This window comes from Cotesia typhae, unplaced genomic scaffold (assembly GCF_013202065.1).
Source record: "Cotesia typhae breed Kobodo isofemale line unplaced genomic scaffold, CoteBio_Ctyphae contig_44, whole genome shotgun sequence".
NCBI classification, from domain to species: domain Eukaryota; kingdom Metazoa; phylum Arthropoda; class Insecta; order Hymenoptera; family Braconidae; genus Cotesia; species Cotesia typhae.
In genome coordinates, this window is record NW_027423753.1 from 5,008,803 (window position 1) to 5,029,746 (window position 20,944).

At 26.5% G+C, this 20,944-nt stretch overlaps 1 protein-coding gene and 1 long non-coding RNA gene across 4 annotated transcripts in view; both read left to right on the forward strand.

The window, feature by feature from the left end:
• Window positions 1-20,944, forward strand: part of LOC141528959 (protein bric-a-brac 1) — a 314,927-nt gene that overhangs the window by 162,172 nt on the left and 131,811 nt on the right. The window lies entirely within an intron of this gene.
• The window catches only part of LOC141528966 (uncharacterized), an 80,346-nt gene continuing 67,872 nt past the window's right edge, over window positions 8,471-20,944 (forward strand). The window contains exon 1 of the long non-coding RNA XR_012479487.1: window positions 8,471-8,876. This is a non-coding gene — a long non-coding RNA (uncharacterized LOC141528966). The remainder of the gene's footprint in view (window positions 8,877-20,944) is intronic.

Genomic DNA, 20,944 nt, shown 5'->3' on the forward strand with positions numbered 1-20,944 from the left:
TACATCCATATATGGTTTAATGTGGTTCATGTTACCATCGGGCCATTTATAAAAAAAAAAAAAAAAATTAGGATATATCAGAAAATTTTATAACGATCTGTGCAAAAATATTTTCTCCTATATATCCTATTAAAAATGTGTCATAGTAATTTTCCAAAAAATATATGAAAGTACATTTTGAGAATATTCTATCAAAAGTACGTTGAAGAATTTTTTTCAAGACAATGAACTTCTTAAAAATGATTTTCTTGGTTAAAATTTATCCTTTTGCATCTAATTAATTTTTCTTTTAACGAATAATTTACCCAAAGGCTATCAACAATTGATTATAGCTAATCGAATAAAAATTCATGGAGGTCAAACGATCCAAATTTCCCTAACATGATTGTCTTAATTTCCGAAACAAATATCACAAAAAAAGAAAAAACATTTTTGGCAAAATATCGGAGAATACAAATGAATTATCTGACCCTTTGAATGATGCATAAAAAAATTTTTCCTTTATTTTTCGTATCGTTTGCAATTTGATGAGCAAAGGGTAAGCAGGGTGGAGTGAATATCTGTTAAAAATTCTGAGAATAAAGCAAAAAATTTTATGCGAAAAACATATGTGCTTATATATACACACATTTAAAATATATATATCCATATATATATGGAGATTCAACCGCAGCGTCAACTTGTCAATAGGGAAAATGAAATATGAAAAAAAAAAGTAAAAATATAAAAAGAATAGTATAAAAAAAGTAGAAAATAAAATAATAATAGATTGGCGCTTAAAATAATGGTACCTACCTCCTGTGCCTGTGCATACACGAAATGACGACAACGACGACCGAGGATGGAGCCGAATATTTTTTTCACGTTACACTTGTGTGTTATTTGCTTTATGGAACGCCCGTTACAGATAAATAAAATAGGCATTTATCGTCGCGTATTGTTTCTGATGAAAGCGCCGCACGCTTCAGCCGAAGCTTTTACATTTTTTTCTACTCCCCCCCCCTCAACTCTTTCAAGCTCACATACGTGTCCCTCACTCCCCCACTCAGTACCCCCATTCCCACTTTCAGATATTTTTTTTACATTTTACATTCGCTACGACCAATGTCGCACACAGGAGTTTCCACTTTTTGTTATTCCCATTTTTTCGAAATTTTTCCAGTGGTTCCTGGTATTGTCTCTCGGGCTGTCATTGTTGTAAGTCCACGTGGTTGTTGAAAGAGGAAGAGTCAGAGCTACCTTCGTCCTGTTGCAGAAAATCATTCACATTCACTCTCTCATAGGGAATAAAAAAGTCAAAGTCGGAAAAAATGTATGAACACGGACCATACATTTTGTTTGTTTCGCATTTTGTATGATATGAGTATGATCTCCATCAAGTATTTTGCCATCTTCATATCAGTGAAACTAAAAATAAAAGATAAAAAAGCTCGGAATGTGTGTGCCGCCTCGATGACTCTCCAAATGACTGCAGGCGTTATTGATTCTACTGTCATTCTACTAAAAATGAGATCCTCAATATCTTCAATATCTTTTTCTCTCTTTTTGAATAATACTTTTTTTTTTCATTTGTTATTTTACTGTTTCTGTTTCAATCGTCATTAATCGAAAATTCTCTCTTTTAATTCTTTTTTTTTTTTTTTAAAGTCAATAGAAATATTTCGAACAAAAAAATGTAGAAACTAAACGCTCACTTTTTTTAAACTTATTGCAGAATAAAAAAAAAACTCTATAGTCATCGCTGTTGAAAATAGATTAATAATAGCTCGACAATGATTTTTATTTCAATAAAGTAGTTGATTTTATATACTGATAATGAATTTTCGGACCAAAGATAGTGTTTAAAATCTCCACTAGATGGCGCACGATTGTTAAATTTTCTTATAACAAGGGAATTAAAGTAGAATTTTTGAGTTGTAAAACAATGATAATTATTTTAATTTTTTCAAGGGGCTTATCCGACATTAAGTTTTAAATTTGAGCACATACTACACCAATTTTTAATCAAATATTCACATATTAATTTATGAATATCTATTCCTAAACAAAATTATCATGAACTTTTTTTTATTCTTATATATGATTAAATCTAGACATAACAAACCATGTTTTAGTCACATACGATAATTTTAATGTAATAAGTTATTATTAGATATTTTGATTTACTGTGATGTTATAACTTTGATTTATAAGTTTGATTCTACTCTGACGATAATATTAGTTGTTTAATACAAATGTAGCAGAGTAATACCAATGAAATTACCGAAATTACCTAATATAAAATTGATTAGATCGACATGCCATTAATAACATTGTAATAAATAACTTCTGATTGAAACAATTGTGCATTTATACTAATATCAACGAACATAATTTTGGATTATTTAATAATACTAATGATCATTTCTAATAATTACAATTTCCATTGTAGATAATCTTAACTCCTGGAAAACATTTTAATCTAGTTGACCATTTTATACTTTTTCGGAAAGAAATAATAAAATAAATTGTTTCATTTAAGTTATTAAAAATGGATAGTAAAAAGTTGTAAATTTATCAGTTTAGTTAAAGAAAATAAAAAAGAAATAACGGTAAATTTAATCTAGTTCATGTAATACAAAATTGTCCTATATTATTTTAAGCTCAAAGATCTATGTTTGGACATGAGCTAAATTAAGTAGAATATTGGAAATTCGATCATTTAAACGAAAATATCTCATTAAATTGACAAAAAAATATATTAGAATGAATGATCTCGAATATCTTAACTAAAAGGGATCTTTAGTAAAAATCAATGTCCGGGTTCGATTTCTGGTTTGGACTGATAAAAATTCTTTTCTAATTCTTATTGCGATCAAATTTTTTGCGAGACAGCTGCCACAAAAATAAATAACTGCGTTAATTTTTGCCAAATTTTTTTTGTCCCGAAAATCCTAAAAAAAATGATAAAAATTATAAAATATATTCTTCCAATTAACTCGTTAATTATTAATCCCCCTAGCCGCAAAATTTAACCGGATTTAGATTATAATAAGCCTTTCATTGATTGAAATATAAATACCTCAACTAGCATAATTCATGTGCGAAATATCAATTTTAATTGTTCCATGATAATATATATCTAAAATAACTTGTATGACTTTGAACTTGAAGACAGTGAATAGAATCAGGATTAATTAATTAATACATTCAATAAAAATTCATGTTATTTATTTCTTAAAAATCAAGCAATATTGTGATTCAAAAATAAAAAATTCTCGTTCTACTTTTTATAATTTTTCGAGGCATAAAAATAGATTTATTTGATCCGTAATTAATTTATCCTACAATGAATCCTATTGTATCAATAATTAGAGCAATCGTATAATATATATTAATCTGGTGCGAATATTGAAATGATGAGTGCCTGATGAAAACAAAATCCTCAATTTCAAAAGTAATTTAAACAGGAATGAATTGGAAACAATTGTCATCACAATCACACTCAGTTCATATATTTATAAATGAAAATCTGCCAAAAAAAAAAAAAAAAAAACATTCACACCAAAATATTGATGCAACGATTAAAAAAAGTACTTTGTAAACCCTTGCCAAAAGGAACAATTATGATATAAATAAAAGTAGATAGAGGACATTGAAACAGTAAAGCGGTCAGGATAAAAAAGAAATTAAATACATTAGATTTAGCAGTTATGTCTGCGTCCACGCAGTACCCATAAACATAAACATAAACTCGACATGATAAACGCAATAGGGATATTTAATGGTAGGATCATTTCGCGAGTGGTCAATATATTTGTGCATATGTATGGACCCATTTTCGATAGGGACGAGGGAAGGAATAATGGGGCAGAAAGAGAATCAGGATGCGCATGATATCACTCAAATACTACATCGATTGTTCTATCTCATTTATTATCGATATAACTTTCCCATATTTTAATGATATACATGCTAATAAAATAATAGAATACCCTTTTATTTTATATCATATAATATTTTAGTATGTAATTAATAGCATTATGCTTTAAATTTCATAATTATTGCTTTTAAAATAATGTCAAGTCAACATTGACAAAAAGTATGATTAATTTGATACTGATTTTATCGTGGTGTGTCATTTTTTAAATGAATTTTTAAGAAATATTGATAGTATGAATCGTATGGCTAATATAAAAATAAAAAAGGCTATTCGGCAGCCGAAATGGAAGTAGATTCCATAAACAAGATCATAATCAAAATTAAATTACACTTAATAATTATAATATTTATTTAATTTCTTAACACAGAAAGAATAATTTACGGTCCAACGGTATAATAATAAGTAATTTTAGGTATATGCATATGTTCAAATACAGAAATAAAAGCTGATTTAAAGAGCTTTTAGATGCAGTTTTTAGAAGTTCAAAAAATTATCGCAATCAAAAGTTATTTAACGAAGAAAGTAAGAAAATGTGAATTTTTACGATTTTGAAAATTTCAAAATCTTCTAATTTCGAAACTATTCAACCGATTGAGCTTATCTTCGAACTTAACCTTGGTATTATGCCATAAATGAAGTATGTTGAGTTTGGATCGGTTAGAAATTGTAAATGCTACGTCGTGACAAGCCGCGTTCTATCTAAAAGTTTGAGGCTATGGGCGCATTCTTATCAAGGCCGAGTTATAGTTATCCGGTCGAGCGAAGCGACTTGCTCAAAAATTCAACTTTCGCGATTGATATGACAAAAAAATTTTTTTCTTCGAATCATTTCAGGAATGATTAGAATGTAAACATTTACTAAAGTAATAAAAAACCATTTTTTTATGTACACTCTTAGGTAAATATATTCATAATTAATTTTTATTGTATATTTCTTGTATTGAGAAAATTCAGTGCTACAAATTTTAATATTTTATAAAATGAACGTAATGTTAAATAAGTAATCTTTGTCTTTTATTTTTATCAGTTATATTATTATATTTGACAGAACTTTATCAAGATGACAATGAAAAATTATTTTTATTATATGTGTAGAGGTTATTCAAACGATACACTTTTTTTCATTTAATTAACTCTAATAAATAATTATATTTAAAACAAAACTTATCAGCTACTATCTATGTCAGAAGCTATTAAAATTATAAAACAATGATAATTTGTAATTAAAATCTACTATAAGATAAATATTATTAAGATAAAGACTATTTAGATTGATAATGAATATTAACAGCTGGATTTTTAATTTCTTTATTATCATTATTATTAGCAATTGAAAAATTTGATTAACGATAATAATGACATGAAAATCACTTTAGTTTTCATTTACTTTTGATCAATGATGATTCCATCACATATCTGAAGAAGATCTTTTACAAAACTAGAGCAAAAAAATTTTTACTCTGGTATAAATTTATCTTTTTACGTTTTATTGATAATTGTTTTTTTTAATGATTCACTTGTGTCTAATTTTACTATAGATTTTTCGATTACACCTTGTACACCCCAGATATAATTAAAATAAATTGAGCACAGATATTTGATAATCTCATGAAAGATTATAAACTACTGAACATACAAAGACTGTGTGATCTATTAATAATTAATACTATGGAGACATTTAAAAATTTTATGAAATCATCAGCTAGATTACTTGTAAACAAACAATGTGATACTTAAACCGATGATTTCTTGTGGAAGAGATCCCGTAACTATTAAATTTTTTTAACATGCTCATGAGTTCTGAGTATAAAGTTACAGACAATCGATCGTTTGGATAAGGAGCCATTCATTAATTACGTAAGGAAAATTTTGGTGACTTTTGACCCCCCCCCTGCCCCAATATAAGATTTCTCGAATCCCCCTCCCCGCCCCTTCCCTTTCTTACGTAAGATTCTATCCTGTTCTTCTAAATAATAAACTGTTATGTTAGGAAAGGATCAGTTTCACTAAAATTTTTAGTTCAACATGGATCCATCATTTTTAGTTTTTAACAAGTAATAATTTAAATATTAATTTTAATTAATCAAATTTTAATTTAAAATATACTATAATTTTTCTATCGAACCAAACATGGATAACAATAAAAGCATATGAAATTTTAATGAGTTATTTTTTTTTTCTTAATAAAATAAAAATTCGACTGTACACTTTAAAATTAAAAATAACTATTTGGAATCCAAAATAGAATTAGATTTTTAATATTGAATTTTGATTCACGAAATAATTTTACCCCCCTTCCCCCAACATAATAACATGTAGAGATTTTCTTAACCTCCCCTCCCCCTCAATACCCTTACGTAATTAATGAATGTCCCCTAATTACAATCGAATTAATAAATGATTTGGATAAAAGATTTTATTACAGATAAACAATCCACGTATTGAAATTGCTTGGTTGTTTTGAAGGAATCTATCAATAGCAGGAGTTCGTCTTTCAAGAGAAACTCATGAACACATTTGAGACAGTGGTCAAAGGGCTGCAGTTGGTAAATACGGCATTCTGATGATCTATTTTTTAATTTTCTAACATCCAGGAGCCAAATGCTAAGTTGAGATTGTCAGTGGTCATGTCTTTCTTATATTATTAAAGCATGTCCGAAAATAAAACTTGCAACAATGTAAAATAGTATGCGTAGATTAAGAAAATGTAAATAATTTAGGAATGAATAGTTAGATATGCGTGGATCGATAATTCCTTGATTGAACATGAAGGGGAACGAAAAGCAAGTGAAGAGGACAAGAGTGATAGAGAATATGGATACATGGACAGCGAATGAGAAAGAGGGAGAGAGTAGAGAATTGATTACTCGCATTACCGAGTGATATTTGCATTCCACTCATACAACCAGGCGTTGTTGGTAGTTATACTACATGTGTCGTGTACATACACGTTTCCTATATTCACCCACTTTTCTTTCTCCACATCTCTCTATACATCCATATCTGCACTATATACATCCATAAATATAAGTAACTTGCTACCATTTTACCCGTTATGCGTTCTACCCTATCTCATTAGCTCTTACATCGGTATCCTCGACTCGCATCGAGTAATCCCGTTAAGCTTTCGAATAAGTACACCGCGAATGCTTGGTTGCTTCAAGTATTACAACCCCAATACGTATATTACCGCTATTTACCCCTCATGGAAACTAGCCCTTGACAGTTAGTGTAATGTCGATCTCTTTGTTGTCTTTTTTTAAACATTTTGTTTTTCAGCAGTTATGAATTTCGCAAATTCCAAAATTTTAACTGTCCTGCTTACAAGAAAAATCTGAGCAATAAATCACTAGAAATGAGATTATCAATTTTGGTTTTTACAGTAAAAATAACCTGTAAAAAACTTTTTATAGTAACGGTATATATGGCCTAATCGATTGATATATGAAAATATCAGGCTATACATGAGAATAAAATAGTAATTTATCATACTTTCTAATTTATTTTATTTTTTTTAAACGAGTACGTCAATTAACATCTTGTATTAATAAAAAAATTATTTCAGTAGATAATTAAAATAAATTTCAACGTCAGATAAGCTCATTTAGAGAGTCGTAGAAACATTTTTTATTTTAATCGGTCCTGTCGTAATCAAAACTAGAAAAATTACAGTTTGAAATAACATTTTTCTAAATTCAATTTTTTCATTTAATATTCAGAGCTTTCAATGTTAATATTATATTCTACAATATAATTCTTATAAAATCTGTAATAATTACATTTGAAAGTTTGGGTATTTCCGCTGAAATTTCAAATTTTGGCCGGAAGTGCCCAACTAAATCTTCTGTTAAAAATTCGATGAAAATCAAATAAATCGTCTCACCCCAAAATATCTTAGGAAATGCCTAAACACAGCTCCTGCTAAAAGCGGAACTCAAAACTCCAATTTTAAAAGGCTCTTCACGGAAATTGAATTTTGGCACATCCTAGTGTATATACTTGAATGTTCAATCGAGCTTGACTAATAAATTCGAATTTTTTTCAAACGAAAGGTTGCAGAAAATAATCAAAATTGAAAACAATATGAAATTTCAATGAAATACTTTTCTGGTAAATAATTTATTATTTTTATTTCATGGTTGTTTAAAAAGTCTAACTTTTAGACCGAATTCCATTACTTCTTGTTTTTGTAATTAATAACATATTTTTTTAGGAAGAACATCATCAAAGAGAATAACGCTTTGAGAAAGAGATTAGAGAAATATAAAGAGTGTAAATGAGCTAGCAAACGGACTTTTAAATAATATCTATACACAGAGCCGAAATATTTTAACATAAAAATAAAAAGAGTGAATATATAATGCATAAACAGTAGGTGAATGCGGGTACATATTCATGTATCTCATAAGTTATTCAAATGAACGGCTAAAATCATTTATAATATGAAAGGATATAAAATAAAGCAATAGAGAGCTTGGTTTGTTAGTTTTATTATAATAAAGTAACTAATCCTTGCGGCCTTATCAGTATCAGCATTTGTTATTCGCTTAGTATATATGAGCTTATAATTATAACTATACGTACATTTATTTACATTGTACATAAGGAAGACGAGAAAATAAGTATAACGTGTTTAAATAAACATGTGGAAAAATATTACCTTACTCGTTTTGTTGCCACGTGTTATAACTTAGTTTAAATTAAGCAAATATTTTAGCGTTGTGTTTATTTAAGTTAATATACATAATATTTTATTTTTTTGACGAGAATACGTGTAGGTCTTCTTGATATTTAAACTTTATATCTTATACATGGCATCCATAAAATTATAGATAATTTTTTCATTCAAAAATTTATGTAATTTTAATAATTTAAAATTTTTTCTGTTACAGGTGAGTGTTTCAATTCTTGGATACATTAGCACGCATTAAAAATATAATAAAGCCAATGATCTGTGAGTAAAAACAAACATTGTAATTCATTTTTCAAGTTAATTGTTTATAACCTCGGTTATGGAAATTTTTTAGTGCTTAAGATGTTTTACTTGGTTGAAATTTAAAAATAGTCCATTTTTACAATCATTGTTTTAATATACAAATAATTAAACAGATCAATATCAATTAAAATTTTCGATTAAATAAAAATTGGTTTTTTGGATAATTAAACTATAATACAATGTTAGATAAGCTCGTAAGGAAATCAAAAAAATTATTTTTATTTCGGAACTCAATTTCATACGTAACTCTCTCATAACGAAACGATTCAGCGATCATGCGCCATCTGTTGGAGCTTTTCAACACTACACTTGGTCAAAAAATCATATCCAGGAATTTCAAGTCATATCAGACCATGTCAAGCAGTACTAAGCCAGATCTGACGATAAATAGCCTAATATGGGTCACCAAGAGCATAATTAATACAATTTCATCGTTATTTAACAAACTTCTAAGCTTTATAAAAAAGCATCAACATTGTTTGAATATTTGACAATAAATATTTTTTATTTTATTGGCATATTATTAGAAGCTTTTAGCGCACCAAGAAGATACGGGTCCGATTCTCTGTCAAGGTAAATCAAGCTAGATTTTTAATCTTTCCGTAATTCGTGTCGAATTTATTCTATATTAATACTTTTCTCGCTTACTCTTTTATCTAGTAGTATTATCAATTTTTGGTCATTCATTTTCCGCGCACAGAATATCATAAACTATAAAGCCGATATAGACGTACCTCTAAATCGGAGGATATTAATAATATATACGTGAACATTTTTAAATACAGTATAATAAAACTCAACAGATGAGACTGAGAAACTAAAACACAGCCGGAATGAAAATAACGTATTAAATAAAAATATAAAATAGAAAGGTATCATTTGTGATTTTTATTACGTTAAATATATACATATATGTATATAAATATTCACATATATCCGATTCGTAGGTAGGTGATGTATTAGTCGGTATATGCCCCCTCTTCACTCAGTTATAGCATTTATGAATAAACATCGAATTCCACTTTATTACTTTTAATAACTTTTTAGAATTCATATTTTATTAATGCCCTCGGGGAACTCGAATCGTTCGTCTATTGCGCAACGTCATTTGCGTTTTATTATTGTACGTTTCTGTCTACTTTTATTTCTATACTACACTACACATTGATCTCTATTCTCAATTTTCTCCTGTAATTCTCTTTATGTATTTTTACTTTTTTTTTTGTTTTTAATTTTCTTTTTAGATTCCCCGTCTTTATAAATATATTTTTTTTTATACAATAGCAGTATATACAGCATGACATCCGGTTATTTTTCAACATTATCATTTTCTATACTGCGCTTGACTCATTTAATAAAAAAAAAAATATATATGTATATAAACATATAAATGTTCCCACCAAATCCTCGAATGGTATCGACGATCTCCGCTGCAATAAAATTTTTTATGTATTTATTATTAAAAGATAACAAATGAGATTATAGTCTTTATACGTAGCATTGCATCACACATTAAGTTGCAATGAGATGTTATATGCTCTGAACAGCGAATTACAACTTAAATTAATGTAACAAGGGATATAATATATATTACACACATATAACAATCCTCACATATACATTTACATGTAAGTAAGGAAATTATTTAAAACGGGGGAAGTGCGAGGTGGGTGTCTATTGCGCTTAAATTGCGAGCGTCTTCCGACTTAAGTCATACGTTTAATTCCTACCCGTTCCATTCTTTATCGTTATTTATTATTGTGAAATATTAAATTACGGCTATATTCAATAAAGTTTCATTCGCACCAATTTGGATTTTTTTTATTTGGTCATTCCGTCGCGTATTCTTACGTCAATAATAATAATAATAATCATAATAATAACAATCAATATAATAATGAGAATAACATAATAATATAAAACTAATTCAATTATTTTTTCACGATGTGGTTTTATTTGTAATTGAGTTTACTGTACTCTCGAAAAATTATTTTGATATGACCTGATAAGTTCATATATGATTACATGTCCTTCTAAATGGCCTCATATGACAATTGGCCACATCAGACCATTTATATCAAGAAATATATGGTTTGATTTAACCATATAGGGTCTGATACGATCATATATTTCTATGCATAATTTTTCGACTAAGAATAGTTTTAAAAATCTCCGACAGAGTTCGTATGATCGCTGAATCGTCTCCTAACAAGAGAGCTAATTTTGAAGAGTCTTAAGTTATAAAATAGCAACTATGTTTTTGCTTTTCCTTGATAACTTATCTGACAATGGTTTTTAGTTTAATCAATTATCAACTCAATTTTTGTTTAATGCGACATGTCACTTAAGCATTTATAAAGAAAATGAAGAATTATGTTAAAGGATTTTTATTATTATTATTACACGCTTTTCATTAGCTTTACCTATATGTTTATATCTTTGTATGTTTGTATGTTTGTAACCGCCTCTTTTGGGCGCGATTTTGACCCATTTTAAACGGCCAGATATCGTTCAACTTTGTAGATTTATCGAGAACCGATGACAATACACTAATTTGATAACATTATTCCATTTTTCAATTTTCAAAATAAGATTTTTGTTAATTTATATAATTTTTATCTATAGTCGATAAAGCAAGAATTTTAATTCCCAATCATTATTTTTAGTCCATTTATCTAATATTAACAAATTTTTGAACACCAAAGAGAATTTTTAATTCAACAAAACAAATAATAGTTTAAAAAAAAATAAAAAATTACGCTTTTATAAATAAATCAAACTAAAAAGTAAAAAATATACAATTGTTTTTAAAAAACTAAAAAACACGCTTTGTATAGAAAACCAAACTAAAAAATAGAAAATAAATTTAAATTAAGAATAGTGTTGAAAATTTCAATAAATATAAATTAATAATAGTGTGAATAAAAAAAAAAATTATTTTATTTTAAAAAAAGCGTGGGGTGCATGGTGTCAATAGTGATAAATATTTTATTGACAGATATGAGTAGAATAATTATCATTTTGATAATATCTTAAAAAGCACCCCACGCTTTTTTTAAAATGAAATAATTTTTTTTTTTACTCGCACTATTATTAATTTATATTTATTGAAATTTTTAACACTATTCTTAATTTAAATTTATTTGCTATTTTTTAGTTTGGTTTTCTATGAAAAGCGTGTTTTTTAGTTTTTTAAAACTATTGTTTATTTTATTCTTATCTATCGTATAGCATAGCCATGTATGATCATCATTATGTACAATCTTATCAGAAAATTTCTTCACAAGTAGAATTATAAGAATACTTTAATTTGTTTTATTTTAACAAATTAAAAATTTCTTGAATATTTATCAACCGAGTTTTTAAATGAAAATATCTTGATACAGTTGAATTTTAATCGAAGAGACGAATATAAAGTTGTTGAAAATTATATTATTTACCCTTCATTCATAACGTACCCTTTTAGTGAGATTCTCCAACTCTATTTCCCTCGAGCGTTTTAACAGCTGCATCTTCTATTTTGTTTACCTTTTTTATTGCGATTATTATTTTCATTCCTCTTCACAACCTATCGATTATTTACTTATTTGTTTAAATGTTTGATTAGCTTTTACCTCTAGATGTATGTATCATATGTATGGATTAGGGCTGGAAAAAATACTAATTGTTTTCTTTAATTATTAAAAAATTTTTGAAAATGTATCGGATTAAAAAATTTATTGTCCATTTAAAAATGACCAAATTAAGCTTTAGTTTTTTTTTAAAATAATTATTTGTTTATTTATTTAAAATTAATTCTAAAATTTATCACTTTTTAAGTTTTCATTTATCTTTTAGCAGTGTTAATGAAGCAGAAAATTTCTTTTAAAATTAAACATTAAAATTTAAATGAAAATCTTAAATATTTCAATTGATGACAAGCGAATATCAGAATGAATATTGCAAACTGAAATACAATATAAGGATCCAAAAGCGGAACCTTGAATCTTAAATATATCACCAGTGATTTTATGCAATTTTAAATATTTTACTTAAAGAAAATTATTCAATTAAATTGTTCCGAATCACCGAATACAATACAACTACCAGGTAAAAAATTACGCTTCAATGAAATTACAATAATTGAAATAAAATAACGCTAAGTAAATTCAAAGTCAGCGGAACGACGTATTTATGATATTTATATACATATTATGTCATGTTCTTATAATGTATTCAGTAAACATTTGTTTAAATTTCATTAATAAATGATAGTTATTATCATTATTAAAAATTTCTTATGTAATTCAAATTTATTAATACACGAAATTTTTATTTTTCAAGGGCTAAAATATTCGTGAAAAAAATCTGATCTTTAGATCACCTCAGCTTAATTATTTATCTGTTAACGTTTTTTTTTTTTTTTTTTTTTATGTTGATGTTCCAAAAAAATGTATTTACTTTCAAAATAAATAATAATTATGACCGTCTGGGTATCTACTAGAAAATTCGGATTATCCATGGATGAATGATGAGCTCAAATGAATCTTGAATGAAAACCCTAGGGGTTGAACTCTACAACGGGGTAAAACGAGACGACGGCTTATAAATAATTCTCGATTTAATAAATAACTTGATGCCTTGTGAAATCAAGTACATTGACCTGCGCCGTCTTTCCGGTTGGCCAGGACATTTAATCAAAAATTTTATGAATTATTGAATATAATAAATATATAAAAGAATAAAAAAAAAAAAAAAAAAAAAACATAAAAAAGAAATCAACGTTATTTTATATTTTTATTTTAAAGTTAGTATATATGTTTGTTGTTTATTATAGGATTGGGACGAAAAAATTATTAATAATTAATATTTTCCAGGAGAGTGAGGGGACATTTGTAAGAGTAAAACATCGCAATATTATTTTATTATTATTGTTATTATTATTTTTTAATAATGCCCCACGCGTTGCAGTAGCAGAGAGGCCTGTCTGCCGTTACATTACGCGGTAAATAATAAACGTTTGCAAGGCCTTGGAAGTTATTATACAATATATACGTTGGTATACGCCCGATGCCATTACGAGTATCGTATATTATTAATGCAGTGACGCTCAACCGGTAATTTATTATTTCTCATTTATTTGATTTTTTTAGTCATACATTAGTCTGCAAAAATGTATACATACATATGCTCAGCATTGAGTTTATCGAATTCGTAATTTATCTAACCTTCATTTACAGTTTTGTTATTTTATGTTTTATATTTATCTTATTGTTATTTCATATTTTTCGTTAATTTATTTCATATTATTTTAAGTAATAAAGAATGTGTTACAAGTTATAACTATTTTAAATATCGATTTTGTATTCTTAACGTTACTGTTTAGTTCCACGTGTGTCAACATTATAATTATGCACTTAAATTTATGAGATAACGCTGCTAAATAAATACATTGTAATACAAAAAATTATTTTAATTATTTGCACGTTAATAATTTATCTGCTATTATGAAAGATAAAACTAAATTGCAGTGTGTTTATAATATATTAATAACAAAAGTAAGAAATTTTTTAGTTTTATGAAAGAGTTGATGCTGAATTAATGACAAAAATTGTTGGATTGTATTTGATTAAATTATGATTGATCATAATTGAGTTTTTAATTTTATTAAGTACTGCCGGTATAATGTCTCCAACTATCGCAAATAAGTAACATCTCGATTCAAGGATATTAAAAATTTTAATATATTATAGTTGGAATTGACAATAATTAAGGAATAAAAATTTAATTCAAATAATAATATTTTGATAAAAAAGCTAAAATAAGAAAATCATCTTCAAGAATTCCAATCATTTAGATCAAACAGAAAAATTAAAATTGTTGATTTTCTGATTCAAATCTTCATTTGCAATTGTTTTAGTAGAAATTTTATAACTAAATCCAATTTACTTTTAAAAATAGATTAAAACTTGAATCAATTTGTAATTTCATTTTTGTAAGACATTAATTTTCATAAAAGTAGTTTAACAACAAAATTTATAAATCTACTACATCAAGTCGACCGGTACAATGGCTTAAAATGATTTGAGTTGTCTAAATATTGATTCGAACCGTTGAATGCTACTTAATTACATGATCTACCGCACTGCAAACGAAAACTTGGGGCTACTTTTCGCCACCTATCGACTCTCACAGAACTATTTACTATACATCGAAAATATGTGTCACTGAAATTAATAAAATATAAAAATAAATCGAAATTATTACAATCAATGCGTAAAACAACAAATTTTTTATTACTTTCTTTTAGTAAAAATTTTTGAAAATTTTTTTTTTTATATTTCATAAAAAACATCGTCTAGATTAAAGAGAAAATTTTGAACTTCGAAAAAATTCTTAAATTTTATCTTTAAAAGCAATCAAGCAGAAAAGATTTTTGATAAACAAATTTTTCTTTATTTAAGCACACTTTTTTTCATTCAGGATTGTTGAAATTTTTCATCATGCTGTAGTTTTTTTTTAAATTTTAATTCAAGTAAAAAACATGAAAAACAGAAAAATTTTTGTATCATAAATAAACAAAAATTAAAGTTTCAATTTATGCAAGCAACTATTTGGAAAAAAAAATATTTTTCTGACCGTGTTGCAACGAAGTTATTAATTAAAATAAATACAAATAAAAAAATGTATTAATAATTGTATTAAACGTTTTTATTACGTTAACTAATTAAAGTAGATTATGTAGATAAGCGGGGTGATAAAATAAACAGCACTTAGTTATAATTATAAATGATAAATTAATTACGGGTGAGATAACTCGTACGCATAACTTAAATAAAATATAAATATTTATAATAAAATGATAATGATAAGATTAAATGATAATTTAAGAATACTCGTTTAAGGTACAATAGGTGACTGGTGAATACAAATGGAAGGGGTAAAGGGAGTAACACGGAATAGTATTTATATTGTTACGTCATTTCTTTAACCAACACAAGAACATTGAGTGACTGAGACGATAAATTGTATGGAATAAAACAACGTGGTTCTCATCCGATAAAGTTAGATAATAAATATTTAAAAAATTATAAAAAAGTAAACACAATTATTTTCTCATTATTTGATTAAGTAAAGGGAAAAAATAATTTTTTTTTATTCCATTACATATTAACAGCGATGTTACTCAACAAACATCGTTAATAACAAATAAATAAACGACCAATAAATAATTTATATAAATGAGAACCTGCGACGACACAATTTTTTCGCCGTTTCTTTATTATGAACATTAAATTATTACGCAAGAAAATGACTTGGTACTCGTGATAGCAACGTGAGGCGTCGTGTCATATACCATTATTATTAATAAACTATACGTCAGTTTATTATTACAAGTACTATGTTTAGATAAATTTACTGTCTACTCACTCGTTATTATTAATATTATTTTTTTATTAACATGTATTTTGTATAATACACTCGCATAAAGAGAGAAAGAGAATGTGTATGTACGTATAAATATATAAACTCATTAATGTTTGATAAAAATTACTGTGATGACACTCGGAATCGGTTAATCCAATGTTAAACGTTGTCGTACTCACATCAGTTGTTAATAGTGATATCAAGTCAAGTATGTCTTCTATTGCCTCACATCGCCTCACAGCCCCACACTTAACTCGAGTCATTCTCCTGTACTGGCGCTCGCGGTAACCGTGACCGTGAATCAATATCACTTTCCGCAGAGAGTCGATTGACCCCGTACCGTAAAGTTGTCAGTTTTAGTGCTCGGATATTCTTGGATTTATTCTATTAATTCAATCAAAATTTATAGGATCCGAATTCATGCTCACGACTCAAGGATATCTGTATCCATTTTTGTCGATGATTTATTTATTTTTGATTGAATAATTCATTCTATTTACAATAAATACTTTATTTTACTTTTTTATCGAAAAAATTATTTTCCACACTAATGAGTTTTTTTATCGTTGGCGATTTTTTAAAAAATTGACATTTTAAACATTAGAAGAAAATTTTTAATTTATTTAAATTTAAATTTATTTTCCATTCAAATTTTGACAAATTGATTTTTTTTTTTTTAAATCGAATCATAACAATATTATGCAAGTCATATTAAAATTTCAAAGGTCAAATAGTTTAATTAATATTTTTAAATAAATATTTTCGTCAGTCAAATCTTATTTAATCAATGTTAAAAATTAATCATTTTTACCGTCTGCTGTAAAATTTTTTAAATGTAGGATACGACGTATTAGAATGGCAGTATCGATACACATAAAGAAAAATTTCTTGACTGAAGAACAAAATTCTTGGTTCAAGAAAATTTTTGGGTGATTGAAGAAAAACCGAAGTTGAATAGAGAATTTGAAATTATAATTAATTATTAATAGAGAAGTTGAATAGAGAATAAAATTTTCAAAAAAAGACTTATTAATCGTTTTTTTGGTATCTCCAAAATTTGAATCAAAATTAAAATTTCAAATTTTTTAGAAATACAAACAGATATTATAACTTTGATTTCTGATTTTAAGGTAGTACCCTCGCCAGAGGCGTTTTCTTAGGAATTTTTTAAAATTTTAGCAGATTAATATTATTAATATTATTAATAATATTAATATTATAATAATATTAATATTATTCATATAATTCTGCATCGATTGACGCAAATTGAAATTTTTTGACCATCTAGTTTCAGAGATATTTAATTTCAAAGTTCGAATTTTCAGAGGAGGTTATGCACTGTGATATACGGGATACCGAAAATTTTACTCGTATATTTTATTATAACTAAGAAACTTTTTTTAAGATTTTCATAAAAAACTAAACTACTATTAAAAAACAGCTATTATTTGTTTTTTTCAAACTTTCATTGATTTTTACCATCTAGATTTTTAAATATTATTAAAAAATAACTGTATTATTCAAAAATAACCATGAGTAGAAGTGAGTAAAGAATAGCAAGTGAGAAAGACAAAAATATCCTAAACTATACCCAAATTTACTCGCACTATATGTCGCGAGGGTACTACCTTAAATTCAAATTTTGGAAAAAATGAGCAAGATAGCGGAAAACAACTAAGAACTTTTTTGTAGAAAATTAAATTTTCAAAAAGAAAACTCCTCAGTAGTTGTTTTGTATCTCAAAAATTTGACCCAAAATTGAAATTTCAAATTATTTAGAAATATAAACAAATGTCGTAACATGTTTTTCAATATCATTACAGTCGATGATATATATATATATATATATATATATATATATATATATATATATATATATATATATATATATATATATATATATATATATATATATATATTATAACAAAATTATATTATTTTCTGTACGTAAATGAAATCTGCTTCCATTTCGGCTGCGGAATGGTCTTTCTTTTCTTTATTTGTGATATTGGATGTTAAATTACATGTTTTACATTTGATTACTTGCCAAAAATAACGTTAATAATTCAGTGTACACATTAACATTAATAATTTAATTGAGATATGATAATTTAAACTAATATGTTATATTTAATGAATGAAATTCTTATTTACTTTTCCGATATGAGGTTGAATATTGAATTCATATCAATAGGATCTCGCTAACAAATATGCCATTTCATTCTGTAAGGGAAGACGGAGAAAGATGAGTGAACAGATCAGATCGTAAGAAAGAAATGGAATAACACAGAATAGTAAGGATAAAAGAATATGAGTGTTGAGTATGCGAGTGAGTAAGTATTTGTATGTTGTACGAGATGAAGTGTTTGGTGGAACATAGAGAATAAGAGAAAAGAAATAAGTAAAAATAAAAGAGCACATACATTGACATGGTAGCCATACGTGTGCACTTATATATAGAATTAAATATACGATACATTATTCATTTTAAGTTCTTTCTCCTCTGCCTCTACTCGTAAAAATAAATAAATGTATTGTATCTAACTATATATATATATATATATATATATATATATATAAATTTTTTTTATGTATAATCACCCTTTCCAGTCTCTGTAGACACAACGTATTATATCTTTAGGAAGACAGAAGAAATAAAATACATCCCAACTATATTTTCTATTTATTTTTATTTTTAAATATATATTTATTAATATATAGCGAAAAAGTAAATTTATTTATGCATACTAAAATTTAAACTTTTACATTTTATCCTTATTTTAATCTACTTTCATCATTTTATTTTTAAGCTACATAACAAATGGCTCATTTACAATTTTATGTATCGGACATCAATACTCTTGATTTATTGTATATTCATATGTTAATTTATTTTCTATGCAAAGTGTAGTTATTTTTTACCGTAAAAAGGATACCGAATGATTTTGTCATAATTCAAAATTAAAGATTAATTTTCTTTCATTAAAAAATTTTCAGTGTTTTTTTTTTATCTTTTAATAACTTTCTTTAACTCAGTATAATTATTTTTTTAAATCAAAACGTAATGTTTATTTCCAATTTTTGAATATTTACTATTTTAATGAAGCTTTTAATTTTTATTTAAAGTGAGAAAATTTTTCTCTTGAATTTTTGATACTCATTTTAGATTATTTTAACGCCCAATTATACATATTAAATGAAAAAAAATGATTCCATATTATTTGATCTTTCCATTTGATATGTTAATCAATAAAAATATTAATGAAATTTTACTCTCAAGATATATAAATTTTTGGAGCAAGAGAAAAATTTTCTCAAAACAAGAAAATTTTCTTGACTTAAATAAATTTTCTTAGATCAAGATACGTATTTCTTAAAGCTAGGAAATTAGTTTGTTGGAATAAGGGAAATTTCTTGGGTCAAAAATCAAATTTGTTTTCACTCAAGAAAATAATTCAGAAGAAAAATATTTTCTTGACTCAAGTGAACCTTTTTTTCTCTGTATAATTTAATAAGCTTAAATAATAAATTGGGTTCAATTAAAAAAATTTTTACTGAAATGATTGCAAGAAAATACTTATATATTATTTATTTTAGTTTTAGAAAATTTGCGCTGGGGTATGTTTTAAAAAATACAATTCTCGATTCAAAAAATGTATCTTACAATAATGAGTTGTTTTATCTAAAAAATAAAATAACCCAATAATTACAGATTTAACGATCTACTAATTCTTAAATAAATATTAATGTATAAAATAAATAATGAATTTTCATTAGTCTGAAATACAATATGTACAGCAAGTGATATTAATGATATATAAATTAATTTAAACAGACAAATTTTGGTTAGTGAAAAGGGAATGGAATGGAAATAAAGTGTACAACCACACAAACCAATCAGCTCAGCTTCGGTTTCATTGTTTAACTTATCGGCCGTTGCCACGTGCTTTACATAATGGCAATGTTGAAAATGTAGTTTAACGATATCTAAACACGAGCGAGTAGAGGTCGTAGTAAAGAGGAGAGCTATGGTATAGTATAACGATGTACAGCACCAGTAGCAAGGGTGAAGGAGGGCCGGAGAGACAGAGGGGGAGGGAGTCATGTTGTATACAGTAGTATCAAATTGCTACACATTTTTAGCCCCTCTTGTGGTGTAGGTACATACACAAAACACATATGAATGTACTTACTGTCCTCGTCACTTTTCCCAGCTATGAATCCCGAATGATATGAATGCTACGTCGAACAACTGCTATGATATACAAATCCATTGCAGCGCATAACATACCAATTTATATTTTTTTTCTCTTTATCACTTCGCTCTCCCACCACCACCCACTTCCAAAACCAAACCGCTTACTAACAAAATATGCAAACTCTCTGCGAGCGACAGATACGCCGGGTTACACTACTATTAATTATATCCTCTTATATATATATAGATATATATATATATATATATATATATATATATATATATATATATATATATATATCTCTAATGTTACGAATCACCGATTTAATTCACTGAACATCAATTTTTAACTATTAATACTTTACAGTACCATTATATTTTTAGCAAGTCACTTGACTGTAATTTTCAAATATATTCCAGT